The sequence below is a fragment of the Cottoperca gobio genome, chromosome 15 (genome assembly GCF_900634415.1).
Source record: "Cottoperca gobio chromosome 15, fCotGob3.1, whole genome shotgun sequence".
Lineage (NCBI taxonomy): Eukaryota > Metazoa > Chordata > Actinopteri > Perciformes > Bovichtidae > Cottoperca > Cottoperca gobio.
Window position 1 is genome coordinate 14844134 of NC_041369.1, and position 17142 is coordinate 14861275.

Genomic DNA, 17142 nt, shown 5'->3' on the forward strand with positions numbered 1-17142 from the left:
GAAGGACATTGTTCCTGTGCAGTGGGGGGTGGGGGTCGCGTGGAAGGAGGGTGGGGGGGGTATACAGAACTGCTGCAGTATACAGGCATGGCACTTTGATAGGTGGTGCAGTTGTTCATTGGTTCATTGGCTCTACGGCAGGGTTAGGAGGTAGAGTAAATGGGGCAGTATAGCAAACTCCCTCATGGCTTCCTGCATTCCCTTTTCAACACCAAGGTGTATTTCTCTGTGATACATTTGTCCTCTGTCTAAACCAGGTTCTCCCTGGCATTCCATTAAAAGAAATTTAACAGGCTTTTCTTCTGTCTTCCTTTCCCCTCAGATCACCACTTAAGGAGGGGTCAGTGAACGACCGTGCGTGAGGAATACATGAAGGGCGGGGTGGGGGAGGGGGCGGCCACCACAGCGGATGTACCACCAAGGTCAAAGTTCACACAGGTAAACTGATTTTTTTCCTTTAATCCACAGCTTGGTGATTTTGCACGCTCTCTGGTTTAGTCCTGGCTTCCCCCCCCCCCCCCCCTCCACCCCCCGAAATGGAGCAGACTTGGCACGCAAAGGCGAAGTGAGGGAGTAATGTGGCTGGTTTTGATTGGACCCTCCTGGGCTGGCGGCCGGGGAGGAACTGGGAACTGAGCAGTCTGCAGCTGCTGTTTATGAGGAGCTGTGCAGGATCTTGTTTGGCTCCGTCTAAAAAACCCAGCCAGTCCCTGCCGAGAAGCCTGTGGCCAGTGTCAATACTTAATAGAACAAAACCATGGTGCTATGATTCAAGAAGCATTTGTTTCCAAAAAACTTCAATTTACTGTTTTTACAGTGGGAAGATGTGGGACTGAGGAATTGAAAGAAAAATGCATTTGTTCATGGAGATTTCTTAGATTTTCTTCACATAACCGATTTAGATGATTTAATCGTCAGATCTGAGTTTCTCCACAAAGAAAAACAAAAGCACCACTGTGAATGTTGTGTTTACCAGAGATGTGCTCATACGTTTCTTGGAAATGCCTCATTGAGCGGGAAAAAATCACAAAAGAAATGACTAATCGAGGAAAGTAACGTTAGTCGACTAAGACCAATTAGTTGACCAATCTACTAAGAGGGGGCAGCCATAGACGGTAGATTTAAACTTTTTTAACCCTAATCTCGAACCTAAATTAACTCTCGCTTTTATGTTGGTTCTTTGTAGAGTTGTTTGTGGCATTTTGTCCTAATTTGTTGTTGAATTGATTATCAACACTGTACTATCCCAATGAAATGTCATACATGAAGAGTTTATTGTGGTTCAGATTCAAACGTCTAGTGCACATGCACTTAGAACCTTTCTCATGGCCTTGATCCAGAAAAGTTTGTCATTTTAAAAGTAGGTCTAGAGTGGTGAAAACACTCTGCCACCTAGCTCCAGTTTTGCAGTTTTGCCTTTCCTCCTGTACTCTTTGCTACCAGGGATTAAGGAGGATTGGGGGGTATTTTGCAGGGTGGGTGGGGGCAGATTCAGGAAGCGAATAAATAAATAAATAAAGTGCTGGTTAATCTTCCTTTAGTGCGGTGTGTGTGAACACTGAGCAATGGCACCGCCCGGAGAACATCTGCCTCGCACACAAACACACACGTATGCACGTATCTGACAGACAGACAGACACAGATATTGTACACACATGCACAACTAGTAGGGATCAGCCAAAGCGATAAGCACACGGACGTCAGAGCACAGAAAGCGACAGGTTTAACACGCACACATTCCCCAACACACGCGCGCAGACCATTGGCAGAGTGACAAGTGATGCACAGTGAAAGAAAAAGAGACGCTGTCAGCCGACAGAACAGAGTTGCAGAATGTGACAACACACGACTGCAGACACATGAAAGTATAGGAAGACAAGTTTTGCTGCACTTCTCTTCTGCTGTCGTACTGTATTCAGCTCGTCTGGAATCCATGGACTCGTATCTGCCTGTTTTTCTCTCTCCTTCTCTCGCATTAACACATACACAGCGCACCAACAGTTGATCAAACAACTGTGCAATTGAGGCAGAATTTGGCCAGACAGCCAGCCAGGATGAGTAATGCAGAGCTCCTCTGGCTTAATTTGTTTAGAAAGCCTATCATCGCTGCAACATGTCAACATGTTACAGTTTACAGAGCAGTATTTTCCCCTGCAGCTTTAATTGGATGCATTTTTAATGTTAGCACCACATAGTGTGACCACTGTTGACACTGAACACTGTGGCTGTTGTGAGGCCATGGAGTTGAGATTGAGGAGAGAGGAAGAGTGTGTACGTGTGTGTTTGTCTGAGTGTGTAATGGTTGGGTGGATTCCTTCACACTGAAGGTGAAATTTATAGCTCTGTGTTAAAGGGTTACGGCTTAGTTATGGAGCCTAGCTGTTGTAGCTACGCTGTAGCTGAAGTGCGCCTCCTCAAAGATTTAACTACACTTTGGGGTTCTAATCAGTAATGAGAGCCTTTTCAATTGTCGCTCTGTATCACAAAGTAAATGAAAGAATGTAAACACTGTTACTGCGAGGAATATAATTAAAGCATGATAACCTGATCATGTACCATACATCTGTCTGGTGCTGTGATAGTGCTACATGGTACATGGTAGTAGAGTGCGCCGTAGAGTGTTATGCTCTTTTGGTGTGTTGTTGACGCCTCGTGCCACATGGCATTCCTAGATAAAGCCATGGATGTCAGAGCTCTCAGGGATTAGCTCACTCCAAGGGAATTAGCATCCCATTCCTGGCCTTCTTTTTCATTTCTTTCCCTCCATTTTGTGTCCTGCACCTTCTTCCTTTTTTGTTCGTTCCTCCGCTCTTCTCTTCTTTTTCTTCTCCAGATTTAAGTTTTTCTGAGGTAAACTTCATGTGATGATATAAGGGGCAGTGCACATTAGATCTCCTGCGTGTTTTTCTGCGTGTGGATGTACTGTATATCGGGTGAGACACAGACGAAGATAGAGCGAGAGACAATATGAGTCTAATCAAGACTCTTATTCTCTAAGGAGTTTCACCCCCGGGTGCTTCAGTTTAGGAGACTGTGATATTCAAAAGACAGGAAATGTGTATTTTTATCCTTGCTGATGATATTCATTGTGGTTATCGTTTTTAGGTCTTATTCACATACGCAAGCTGGCCTTTTTTTTGGATTGTGTGCTGCAAAGAGGCATCTCACAAACAAGCAGAGGTATAAAGTGGTGAGTGTGGGAGGATGAGAGAGAACATTGTCTTCTCTTTCCCAGCTCAGGGACAGAGCAGAACAGGTTGTGTGAGGATACTTGCTATCCCTAACAACGTCTAACACTGCCTCAGGGCCACCTCTACTTCTCTGATGCAGCAGAGAGTTGCGTTGTTAAGAGGAGCCGGAATATTTGCAACACATTCCTCAGTGCGAGATGGCATTCGTGGTACCAGAGTAACACTTTCACCTGGACATGTTTAGACATAATTAATGCAATATCTTAGATTTATGTCTTATTTAAAGGTTTTCTTTAATAGATTGAGATGACTTGTGTTCCTTTAACACACTTATGACTCATTAAACCTAATAAGTAACATACCGACATGGATTTAGTGTGCAACCTAAATAGATAAGGACGCATCAAGAAGGTGTTCCCCAGGCTTAGTTTTCTTCTGTTTTAACTTTGTAAATTCCTTATAATAGTAGAGGTAACAATATGTAATAGCTACATTGTACTGCTTAGATCTAGACGACATTGCTAAAAAGAACTCAGGGGCAAGAAACGGGAGTGGTCACATGATCACAGCGGTTGTAAACAAACCCTCACGCTAACTAATCTAATTTGGTTGCGAACACAAAGGTGGACAGGTTTCATTATTACCCAAACTGTCTAGAATTCTGGTTCAGCTTTGAGTTGAACTTGTGCATTGACAGATTATTACAAATTGTTCTGTTGCACTGCCCCATCTGACTTAGTTTAAGTGATTTCGTCATATTCCCAAATCTCAGCAATTACTAAGGTGAATACAGGGTTATCATAACCAATAGAAATGTTGGCCAAAACTTCCAAAATAAGACCCAAGTTGCAATTATCCCAAATTTTCCTTTAAATATCTCCAAATGCTGATGTAATCTGGAATGACATCACTCCGGTAGGCGGCCATCTTTTTTTGCGCCAGTCGGTCCATAATGTTATCCATCACTGGGTCTCTCTGTCTGCCGTCGTCAATTACCCAGAGGAAAACAACATTAGAGGCCTGAATGGGACACGGAGCTGTGGCAGGCCTGACATGGCTGTGTTATATGATTACACAACCTGTTGGCTGTCCGCCTGTCAAGTGTCTCCTGGCCCTGATGAATGGCTGTAATATGCCACGCATCACAACACGGCACGCCACACACTCATTAATGGCTTCTCATAATGTCGGGGACGTTCCTCCAATGCCGCGGCAGCATCCATGTAGAGAGAGAGAGAGAGAGAGATAGAAGGGAGGTGGTAGTTGTAGAGTGAGAGTGAGAAATGGCGTTCATGAATACACCAACCTTGTTTCCGTGTCGCAATTCAAGCCAGTAAACAAAAGAAACATGGTGTCCTCATTTGAATAATTTCACAAATGGTGTGGCAAGACGCCAGCATCACACTCACACGTAACTCCGGGTGAATGAATGGAGGATGACAGAAATGGGATAGGAACACAAAGCAAAGGGAGATGTAAGAATTATTATTTTTTAAAAGTGCAACACATATGTTTCTCAATTAGATGCATACTCATCCATCTGTGTCCCATTTGCATAGATTATCAGAAATGTGTGCAATGCGGCATGCACGGCAGTGTGTGGGAACATTACAATAGAGATGCTTGAAGAAAGTAGATTGAATCGGTCGTCTGTCGAATGCCATCTGAAGCTCGGCTGATTGCTCTTTCTCTCAGTGAATTAGGAGACATGCTATCCAAGATCCTCCAAACTACTTGACTCTCAGCTATAACAAACAGATCTGATTCTCACAGTGACACTGCTCTCTTCAAATTGAACTCGTGAAAGTAGTTTTGAATGAGCTGTTTTCTAAAGGCCCTGTCACACATATCCGTATGACAGAAACGTATGCCGGCGCATACGAATATTTGTCAGAGTCCAAATACGTCCAACTTTTCATCGGATCGGAAAAGTGAACATATACAGATACGCATGTCTAACCTATTGATATCGTATCTCTTCCTATTACAAAATGTATCAGACTAATACCCAACAAATGCATAAGATATACAAAAATATGGCGTATACAAAATATGGGCAACACGCTGGTGTATGTAGATATAAGGTAAGGTATAAGTAGTATTCGTTAAGAGCTCACTGTGTTACGCTGGGGTGCGTTGTTGAACACTGATGTTTTGAGCATGTTCAAAATTACCGGACGTAACCGACGTGTGCTTCATAAGATATGCAGACGTTACGTGATGTTAGACATACGTGAATACGGAATACGTAGATTAATACTTACCTACGTAAATGCAGTATGTGAATACTTACCTACGTAAATACAGTACGTGAATACTTACCTAAGTAAATACAGTACGTGAATACTTACCTACGTAAATACAGTATGTGAATACTGTATTTACGTAAATACTTACGTAAATACCTACGTGACTACGTTAGAGGTACGTTAGATGAAGGCTACGTCGGCTGACGGTGAACCCTACAGACAATGTATTGATAACAAGTGGATAACCTATTCCTACCCTATGTTAAGATGATGCCTGACGACGGAGTAATTTATTAGATGTGTTTCTAAAGTACAGCTAGCGTTCAGCATGTTAGCCGTTCTCCAGCATCAGCATGACGTGAACCAGATGGCACTTTTCCAGCTCCGTTGTCCAGACGCTCTGATACGTTTTAAATAAGTAAGTGATACGCTATCAATGTTTGACAAACGTATAATAATTTGTTATGTATTCGTTATGTATACGTCAGCTACAACACCGCTGTGGAAAAGTTGGACGTATTTGGACTCTGACACATTTTGAGCTACTTTTCATATACGCCGGCATGTTTCTGCCATACGGAGCTGTGTGACAGGGCCGTATGTCTGGCGTGTTCAGCGTGTCGTCTGCGTCCTTCAAACGATCACAACTTACCCATAATTTATATCAACGTATTGCCGATATTTCGTATGCGCCAGCATACGTTTCTGTCATACAGATATGTGTGACAGGGCCTTTAGGAGTCTATATGGGCTGTGTACAAGTGACTTTGTGGCAACAAAGTAAAGTAGTTGTTCACACAGTGTACCAGCCATGGAGAGGTTATCTAAAACCTACATGACCCTAAGCCAACGCTAGTTGGTGGTATTTATGGCTCTGTCAGACTTTTAGTGTGGAACGCCGATTGGGAAGCATCAGCCACATTAAAGGAGCCCCACTGATAAGCACATTGTTTCTTTCAATTGGACATGTCTGTGCACAATGTAATGCGCCGCAGCTTTGTCTTGTCATATATTTTGCCTCGTCTCACAATAAAAGTCAGTATTTTGATAGAAAGAGATGCAGATGTTAAGAGATTTCCAATTCCACCTCGCTCAGATGTGCCAGCATTTTCAGGTTGGAAGCCGTAGAGGAAAGTACTGAACAGTGCTGCACCTGCAGTGTGTGTGTGTATGAGAGAGGAAGAGACAGTCTGTCTTGTATATTCCTCTATCCGGGTGCCTGTGTTAGTGTATGTGTTCTCTCTCACAGCTTGAGTTTCTCAGTTTGAAATGCAACACCTGCAGATGTGTCTTGTAAACTGCAGCCCCCCAGCTTCTCTCCCATTCAGAGGGGACCATTGAAAGAAAGCAATTAAAGTAGCTCTCTACATGGGGCGACGATGTGTGTGAGTGGTTTTCCATTGTTTTAACACCAGAATCTTTAAATTGAGCAGCGAAGAGATTTAAACTCCGGCAGGAATGGCTACAGCTCTGCGGCAATCACAACATTAGCTGCTCTGTCATATTCATAGTCTTTTTAAATATAGAGGTCAAAGGTCACTGACAACCTGTTGACACCGGGCAGATTTATGCAACACACACACACATGCAAAGACACAGGCAGCCACAGCCCAGTTATAGCAGTGGTTTCTTGTTGCTGCTGATCTTTGGGTCCTTCCAGCTCCAGATACCAGAGCCTGAGTTATTCTCCGCTCCGCTCCCTGACCCTCCTAATTGAGAACGGCTGTAGGCTGTGAAAGAGAGAGCTAAACAGACAGAGAGAGGGAGAACACATTCTTGTGTGGAAGAAAGAAAGAACAACAGAACGAGTAAATGAAAGGGGCAAAGAGCTAGACCTGTGCAGGCCAACGCTGATCCAGTGGAGGATGGCTGTGTTCTCAACAGTTGGCTTGAAAGCTGAACCTCCTCCTCTCTGGCCACAAGCCAATGCAGAGCCAAGCGCAATGTAGGTGTAGCTTTTCAACACAGTATATGATAGCTGTAAGAAAGAAAATACGAGGAAAGCACTGTTCGGAGTTGAGAGAGCGTTGCATGAAGGGAAAATCAAACCAGAGGGTTGGGAAAGAGGAGTGGTAAGCTCTGTGACAGCTGCATGCATGTTGTAGTGGGTGACGGTCTGTCCGTCTGTCAGAGCAGATATTTCTGTCTGTTTAGTGCTGCCTTACTGGCTGCCAGAGACACTCCTCATGTCATCGCTGGGTGCCTGCTGTCACTGGCTAAAAAGGAGAGAGGGAATGGAGTGTGTGTTTTTGTGTGTGTGTGTGTGTGTGAGAGAGAGAGAGAGAGAGTGACAGAGAGAAACTTGAGCAGCTGTCTTGAAAGCTCCTCTACTGTCAAATCTGCTTTCCCCTGATATCTCCGCGGCTAAAACAGTGTTTCAGTCAGTTGTTTGGTCAGAAGAGAAGTCACCTTTCTGCTGTTAAAGGAACACAGCGTTTGGCACATTTGTGAAGTCATAGCACATACATATATATACAGTATAGTCATTGTTCAACCACACTTTCAAAACAGGTATTTGAAGGTCTAAATGAGGGCGAACGTATGAAATCTTTCTCAATGCAGAGCTATGTTCTGGTTTACTGTTATATGTGGGACCTGGCTAGTGCAAGTGCAAAGGCAAATGGATATGACCTAGGGTCGGTAGTTTTAGATTCACGGATCCACATTTTTCTCTTTGGACACCGATTGACCTCAACTCAGGTTACCTTATAGTGTGACCTATGGTCAGTGTATGCATTACTGTGTGGAACTTGTTTAATACGAGGTACAACATGTCACATGAGGCCATGGATTGCTTTGGTAGCGGCCTGCTGTGACAGAATGAATATAACCGATAGCGTAGACTTTGCAATGCGTCCGATCCGCTCAACAAGGTAAGTATTGACACAGATAAATGGTCCTAAACGAAGCACTAAAAGGTTTTTGTTGTTGAACCAGTTTAAGGGTTGAATGTCCTTGGCCCTGTTGCAATCTGTTGTAAAGCTCCTTCCGGTGGAGGTGGTGACAATGTTAATATATTTTGAAGTACCACAAGGAAGCCTTTGCACACTCACAGTGTTGACTGATAGCTGGCCGACTCGTTTTATTTCAGAAAACTTCCAGCAGCTGTATTGTAAAAGACATGCTAGGCGGCTGAGTCTGTCAGTTTTGTGTAGGAGGTACAATTTACATGAAATATTAAATAAAAATAGCATACTGTTTTAAATTTCCTGGGTCAACTGTGAGTGTGGGTGGCACAGTGAGACAGTGTAGAGCTGTGTGCAGTGTTTTCTCTCCCGAAATAGTTCAAAAAGAAATCACCCTTGCTAGTCTGATCCATCTAGATATTTGATGTTTTACAGTTTGAAAAAAACCCAAAACAAATGTTACTGACAACCGTTTCAAACTAAAAGGTTTGACCTCTTATTTTGGATACTAGTCGTAATGACTGCTATCATTTAACATACTGGGGAGAAAGAATTAACATGAAGCACATGGAGGATTTCAGTGCCTGCACTTTTATTACTGGAACAATGGACCAATCTGTTGAAAACATAATGTATTCCTCTAAAATCATGGGTTTCTGTTTCTTACTAAAGTAGTGTATTTTTGCCTTAAGTCCTGGCCATTGACTGTGTGATTGCAATCATCTGTTGTTGGAGTGCTGTCGTCTGATTACAAACACGTGTTTTTCGCCAACCAAGATGGTGTGGAGTGAGGTAATGGAATATTAAGAAAATATAAGAGCATTTGTAAGGTACTGGGCTGCACAATGGCTCCGTGGTTATCGTGAAGGGTGAGGGTTTGCATGCACAATGCAACTTGCACCCGAAACTGTGAAGTTTTCTCGTTCTCCGGCTGTCAGTGTGTGTTTGGTCTTGGTGCTCCGCTTTTCATGCAGCTTAGGTGAACTGGGGAATTGCCTGAAGGTGTGAATATGTGCAACCCTGAAGGGGATAAGTGGGTATATAAAAAAACCGAGATAGGTAGCGAGGTGCCACAGTTTAGACATCCCTTTTGATTTAAAGTTCCTCAGATATCTCAACTTCTTTTAACCTTTCTTGAGCTCCTTTCATTGGATCTTTCAACAAGATGCTTGTATGACTTAATGAATCAAGGAAGCAGGGTCACTTAATTCCTCAAACGTAATTCCCAGGCTGGAAAACCCCAGATTTCAAGCAGTGGGTATGAGCTTTCACAGTGATGTTGCCTATAATTTTGTGGCAGCCTCGACAACATAAGTCCAACTTTAGAATCTGTACTGTCAGTGTTCGCTTCCTCTGGCTCCTCCGGTGCCCTGACAGCCCTGTAACCACACACCGGTGTTTATGTTCTTTAGGTTAACACGGTTATCTCTGTACGTAACCTGAGCCCTCAACCTACACGGGCACTTGGCATACGTGTGTGTGGTTGCGTGTGTGTGTGTGATCTTGCAGCTGCAGGACCCGTCTCTTTTCCCCGTGTCTCTCTCCAGAAAGAGCTGCAGGGACTTGCCAGTATTTTCATTCCCTCTGGAGGCATTTCCGCACACTAACAAAAGCCTGGCCTGCGTGATGAAACGGAGAGGAAGCAGCTTTTGTGAAGGGAGCAGCCGATCTCGGTTTGTGTGTGCGAGTGTGTGTGCACTGCTGACCCTGGCTAACAGTTAGTTACATGCAAATTTACTTTTGAGCTTGCAATTCAGGTTGCTCCAGGCTCTTGTTTGCAGACGAGCCTACTGTAGCACGAGAACAAGCCTACTCTGTATCCCATTCAGAAGACAAAGTTGCCTCTTGTTTGCCTCTAATTAACTGACATAATACCTAGCTTGTTGGATTGGTTAGTGCTTTTTACAGGGCTTGTTAACCACTGGCCTTTAACAGCATTCACTTCCTCTGTAGCCCTTGCCAAAAGAAAATGTGTGCTGTAGCCCAGGTCACAACCTCGACAGGGTGTCTGGCTCATGGGAGGGACAGAATCTCTTTCTTTCTTACATAAAATACTCAAGTCTGCAATAAATACATAACTGACTTAAATGAGATATTCATGTCCAGCTCTGCCATTCTTTGGTTTCAGTGTCGGAGTATTAACTTTTCTCTTTTGCTGCCGGATACAATTTTTTAAGTTGGTGGTTTCCAGAAATAACTCCTAGGTTTTTTTGGCAAGAGCTGAGGTCGAAGCTCACACGAAACATTTTTGCTGTCTCACTTGAGGTCATGAAACAGCTACTGAAAATCACAAATGTTTGCAGGGTCTGGCAACCGCAGTGTCGCTAAAGCTGAGATTTTCTTTGGGGTTGTCTACAGAGTCAGCGTCCTGTGGGTCCTGGGCTCTGTGACACACGCTCATGCCCATAAACAGGGATTTGGCTCTCTGGAGAAAATAACCTTGATAATTACTGGGTGCATATGGACCTGCCCATAGCAGGAGGGGGAGGAGGAGACAGGGATTGACTGAGAAGGAGAAAGAGAGGGAGAGAGCCACATCCGCTGGTGCATTCCTCCATGCTGTGTCATACTGGTGCCGAGTTTCCCCTCAGTTTGCAGAGAGATTTCCACGAGGCGGAGGGTGCAAAGGGCTACTGACGCAACGCTCGCGGCTGTGGACACTGACATTTAAAGTTTAACAAGGCAACAAGCCACACATTGATAGACTCCCCGCAGTAACAAAAAGACAACAAAAGTCTTTAAAGAGTAAACATAAGAAGACTGCAAGACACTGGCCAAGAGACATATCGAGGTGGGATACGTGGAGGAGCAGAGACACACAGCCCTCTGACCTAACTGTTGATGCGCTCATAGGTTTCGACTTGCTTCTCCCACTCTTTTTCTGCTCGCATCACGTGGTCGCTCTGGTCTGGATGAATTGGCATAACTACAGCAGCCAGAGCTGAATGTCTGTGGTTGGCTCGTCGCCCGTCTGCTTGCCTGTCATTCAGCTGGTTAAAGAGACCTTGTTGAACCTCTGCACTGTGCCCGGCTACTACGGGGCCATTCATGCCTGTAACGGCAGAATCAGCCAAGTCCTGTCATCAGCGCTAACTAGCATATACCAATTTACTACGGGACATGACGAGGGCATTTTGCTTGGTTAACGGTGTGTGCCCCCCCGAGCAACATCGTGGCCTGTCTTTTTGAAAGTTTGGATTACATTTCAGAGAATGAGAATGAGAAGCTCAGACAGAGCGAGTGTCTTTAGACAAGCGTCTGACACGGCGTTCAAGTCTCCAGTATGTTCTCTGTCTCTTGTTACATGAACGCCGCCTACATCGAGCGTAAAGTGAAATAGACTGATCCGTTCCCCCAAGGGAATCGTACAACAACAGCACTAAACAACAAAACAAGATCCTTTGTGCTTCCTCCAATGCTGGAAATTTCAAACAGAAACACAGTTTGTCACTCCGAGAGAGTTTTTTTTTACCCCCTTGCTTGTCAGTCGCTGTGTGCCGTTGGCTAATGGCAGCTCATCCTGTCACAGATGACCTGTGCCCAACTGAAACATTCGGCGTCCTCTTTTCAGTCCCAGTGTGACACACAGAGTGAGGACATGCATGATAGCCATGACTTCATCCTGTGCTCTCCCTCCTTTCTCCAACTCTTCCTTGCCTCCTCCCCTTCCTCATCTTCGACTCCCTCTCTATTCCTCCCTTCCCTCTCTTGTACGGTTTGTCCCCCCACCCTTCGATCTGTGTCTGCAGTCCTAACATCTTCCTGCTATGATTAGCAATAGTGTTTTTTTCCCCAGCCAGTGTAATGTCTAGAGCCTCCTGTGTCCTTGGAAAGCAGCCTAATAAGCTCAGACACACACTGCTGTCTCTGCGCTCCACAGGCCTATTCTCCAGTGTCACCCAGCACACACTGAGGTAAACAAAGACTGCCACACACACACGCGTGTACACACACACTATCCCAGTGTGCTAATAGACCAGCATACCAGCCCGCTGAGGACAGCGTTGACGCTAGCTTGCTAACGTTGACCTTCCGTGTGCCAATCACAACAAATCTGCTCCCTGATTTGAATATGGGGAGGAGAACAGTGTAAATTGAAAGCAGAAATCCCCCTGGTGTGAGACAAGATGAGACTCTGAATAAATTATTCAGATGGCAGCCTCTTTCCTGCATGATTCTCGCCTTCTGCTACGTTTAATGGCATCTGTGATGATGCCCATTGGAGATTAATCCAGATGTAAGACGTTTGTGTGCGTGTTTGTGTGCTTACATGAGTATGTGTGTTTCTGTCTCTCTCTGTGTGTGTGTGTGTGTGTGTGTGTGTGTGTGTGTGTGTGTGTGTGGCCTGCTCACCCTTCTTCTCGTGCATCCCGTTGTGTCGTATGATGGGGAAACAAAGCCTCAACAGGGGAATTTATGTCTTCTCCGGAGAGGGCTGTAAATAAACAACTAGTGAATCAATGCCTCCATTTGTTTTTCTCTGATAGTTCTGCCTGTGTCGTGAGGCGCTGTGACAGAGTTTTGCGAGCTGCCGTAGCTCTCAGCAGCTGTATTTCCTCTCGGTGAGAGTGAGAAAACATGCCACACCGGCCTCATGTTTCATTACCACGGATCACTAAATTATTATGTGCTTTTTTTATACTTCACTCACTGCAGCTCATTTAGCACCATGATGTAGCGCTTGTTTGAGTGGGAAATAATACCTGCATTAGGTATTGTGCGTAAGAGCTACTCAGTCAACTAAAGACACACCGGCATATAAATTACCAGGTGCAATTGAATAGGAAAACCCACAGCAGGTCCTGTGGTGAATGTGTTTCAGTCTATGTGAGCGTCATTGATTCGCTGCAAAAGGATGACCTTCCCACGACACAAGCACTTACAAATGGTTGAATATTAAATATACTGGGTTTGTGAATGCTATTGTTTGCAATATCATGTTGGCATTATATTAAAAAAATGTTGTGCTCGTAAACCATTTTTCATATCGGGGACGATGAGTTCTTAAAAAAAAGCTTTTAAAGGCGCCGCTCACACAATTTACAACACACCATATTTCCGTTGCTTCTAGCCCTGCAGATATTTTGTTTTGGTTTTTAGCTGGCTGGGTTTCATCATATCTGTTTCTGACGTGTCTTCCTGCAACCCAAAACAACAGTGGAGGTGAAATGGAACTATGTGGTAAAAGTGACGTTCAACCTTAACACACTTACTCCACAAACGGTGTTCCTGTTACTCTGGATAATACATTCAACAACCACAAACACAAACTTTCCTTCACCTGCCATTATATTGGGATGGAGGCAGATACCTCAGAGACTCTCTCCAGGTAGGTAACTCTATAGGTAAATGATCAAATGGAAAACTGGAGGAATAAACTGTTATTTTACGTAATTGCAGTTGTGTGGTCTTCAGTGACGATAACGAGCAGAGCACAGGTCCCAGAAAATATGAGGGGAGTTACTTGTATTAGCTACGGTTCAATGACTAATGGGAGCAGTGAATGATGGTGTGAGCAGAGTGATCCCGGTGCTTTAGGAATTAAGGTAACCTCCCAGTGTGTAAACCGTGATTAGGAGCAATCATTCTGCTAATGCTGCTGTTGGTAATGCCAACATGACTACACACAATAGCCGCTGGTTTACCATGGCTTCTTTGTGCTCAAGTACCCGTCTCTGTATCCCATATCCAAGTGTGAAATTACAATATCAGATCATATTTAGTTAATTAAACTCATATGACTAATTTAATTTGACTCAAATATGGGGGGGAAAATGAATAAATCATGGAGGCGTATTTAGCTTGCTAGTGCTGGTGTTAACAGTAATTAAATGTGGGACAATCTGTAGCCTGTGAAGATAGCTCAAGTCCGCCTACTGTACGAGTACACATGTGGAAAAAAATGTAAGCCAGACGGTTTTTGGGAAGCACTGTAGCCGAATATTAATGAAATGATGTGGGAGTTTTAAACACGGAAATAAGTGAGTTAAAGAAGCAGTCATGTAAAGTAAGCTAGTGCATTTATAGTCAGCGACTGGTCGTCCCATTAGGAGATCTGCACATCATAGCTCGAGAAGAGCCAGAAGCGGAGAAGAAATATTCCTCCATGATTAGAGCCTAGAGAGTTCAAAGACAGCTGCTTCGGCAACTGGATGGGCGCAAAACACTCAGGAGCGAGACGAGCAATCAACTTGTATTTGTCATTTAAGTATTTCATGTTTCATATTTGGCGGGATTAGACATGCACATTCTCTCCAGCTCTGTCAGTCCTTGTTATGTGCTTCCAATCTGTCAGATGCACGACAGGGTGCTTTATTACATCTCGATAAATGATGCCACCTAAGTCTTGTTTTCCTATCACAAAAAAGCAGATTGTGTTTTGTCACACTCCCTGATGTGCGTTGCATTCTGTTTTGTTTCATTTTAGACTCGCTCTGTGATTGATGAGGATTAAGAAACGGATTTTGCCTATTAGGAAACACAGGAACGTCCTCATCCACACTGGTAAGGATCCTGATTTATCACCTATGTGTTCATCCGAGCAGTTAAGCATCAGCTCATACAGGGATACAGATATGCGTCAGTGTGGTTTTTGCAAACAAGATAAGGCGGCTGCAGTTTGGATTTTGCCTTTTGTTGTGCCATACCATCCACAGAACACACAGACATTTTGTCCTAGAACAGAATTCACTAGTGATCATGCAATACTGTGAGCTTTTAATATATCTTGAGTCAGAGGAGCAAAAGATCAGACAGTCTTTATAGTTTTAGGGCACCAAAAACTTAAACTACAATCATCTGTGGAGAAAAGTGCTAAATCCTTTTTATTTCCCTGCGATGCTGAAATGGATACTACTCTCTGTCCCATTCTCCAAAACACTTCCAGAGAACAATACTGGACCACATGCACGTCAGAACAGACTGAATTAATCGCCGTGAGGGGTCGACCGCCATTGTTTTGAATGAAAGCATATGTTACGCGATGATTTACGTGAGCGGGATTGAGATTTTGTGGGTGATGGCATTTCCTCTTTGCATGCTAGGCAGCTGGTGCTTGTCAGGTAACAAGGCAGTCAGTCACAAGAGCCCAAACTAATTGTGATGCCAAGTCATTCTGCGCTTCACTACATCACTGTTCTCCCCTTCATTTACTTCCTCTGATGTGGTCGATGTAGAAAAAGCCCTATTGAAGGATGTTTACACGACCACATTCGAGTGTACCACAACGGTGATACCTTTCTGGCTCTGCTTCAAGCTGTCCCTAGGGTGTGAAACCTGAACAGCGGTGTTAGCCGTGTTGAACCAATGGTGAGTTACCATGTATGGCTATTGATCTGCCTATATCAGTATCAATCTCCAAGAGGAGGAAAACAGCTAATCCCCATATCCCCGTCCACCAGTCATCTGCTTTCTTCTGCATAAACTGCAGGACTCCATTTGATGCAAAAACATGCCTGAATACTGTGTTCAATTAGCCTTTGAACAGCATGAATATTATGTATTCAGTTATCCCTTGGACCGTATGAATATTAAGTGTTCATTTAAACCTTGCCTTAGAAGACACACTCCATCAATCGTCATCACAGTGTCAAATAACCTTTGAATGATGTGATGGATGATGTACTTGGGATAAATGAGGATGTGAGGAAACATCAGACTAAAGGACGTCCCATTATGGCCCCAACACATTTGAGTAAAAGGAGACCGTGTCCCTCTGCTTTTGTTTAGGAGGCTGTGCAAAATGTCGACAGTGTAGTTTGTATACATGCGAAACGGCATCAAAGCGCTGGAAGGTGAATAATTTTTGGTGGCATCTGCACATTCTGCAATATGCTAATGAGCAAAGCTGCAAAAGCCAGATTGCCAGGAGAGAGAAGAGGAGATGGAGAGAGGAAAAAGAGGGAGGGAGCGGAGTGGAAAGGAGAGAAACAGACGGAGGCTGGTGTAAATTATGGATGCAACCTGCGATTTCCAAGAGGAAAAGAAAGGCAGAGAGAAACCTCAAGTCATGCATATCAGATTACGCATTTACCACATTTTCTTATCATGGTCCGTGAACAAACTCGTATACAATCTGGCCTGTGTGTGTGTGTGTGTGTGTGTGTGTGTGTGTGTGTGTGTGTGTGTGTGTGTGTGTGTGTGTGTGTGTGTGTGTGTGTGTGTGTGTGTGTGTGTGTGTGTGTGTGTGTGTGTGTGTGTGTGTGTGTGTGTGTGTGAACACATTTATCCATGTCGAGTTGTGTGGAGCTGCGTTGAGCTGTCAAGCGTTCTCTGAACTTAATATGACGTGTGTGTCTAAAGCTATGTTGACTTTCATTGCACTATTGCGTTGCTTTGTATTGTGTATCTCATTGTGTGTGTGTGTGTCTGCGATCACATGGCCCCTGATAGTTCACACACATTATTTAAGCATTGAGCACGCACTTGGACACAGTGGCAAGCTGTTTCAATTACTTTACATTGCTCAAATCACACTGTGGATATTTAAATAACATGGTTTAACTGTACTTGTCTAATTATACATGGCCTGCTGAGCTACCTATTTTGTTTTGTTAAAGATACTCTTTATAGCGTATTTTCCTTGCTTGAGCATTTCTAAGTTAAGTAAATGTGAGTGTTCGTGTCCCACTACCACAACCCACCCTGGTGTGCCAGTCCCCTAACAGCCTGTGTGAATAATGGATCCATTCTTGAGTCATGTCTGTGACTGGGGCCTGTGCAGTGGTGTGGTTTCCCCGCCAGAGGTGGAGGTGGAGGTGGAGGTGGAGGAGACGGGAGGGGCCCGTGGTCTGGAAA

At 44.1% G+C, this 17142-nt stretch overlaps 1 protein-coding gene across 1 annotated transcript in view; it reads left to right on the forward strand.

Moving 5' to 3' along the window:
* The first annotated feature begins 379 nt into the window (after window positions 1-379).
* Window positions 380-17142, forward strand: part of zmiz1a (zinc finger, MIZ-type containing 1a) — a 73081-nt gene continuing 56318 nt past the window's right edge. The window contains exons 1-2 of the mRNA XM_029450233.1: window positions 380-438; window positions 14774-14850. The gene's annotated coding sequence lies outside the window, so the exon portion shown is untranslated. The remainder of the gene's footprint in view (window positions 439-14773; window positions 14851-17142) is intronic.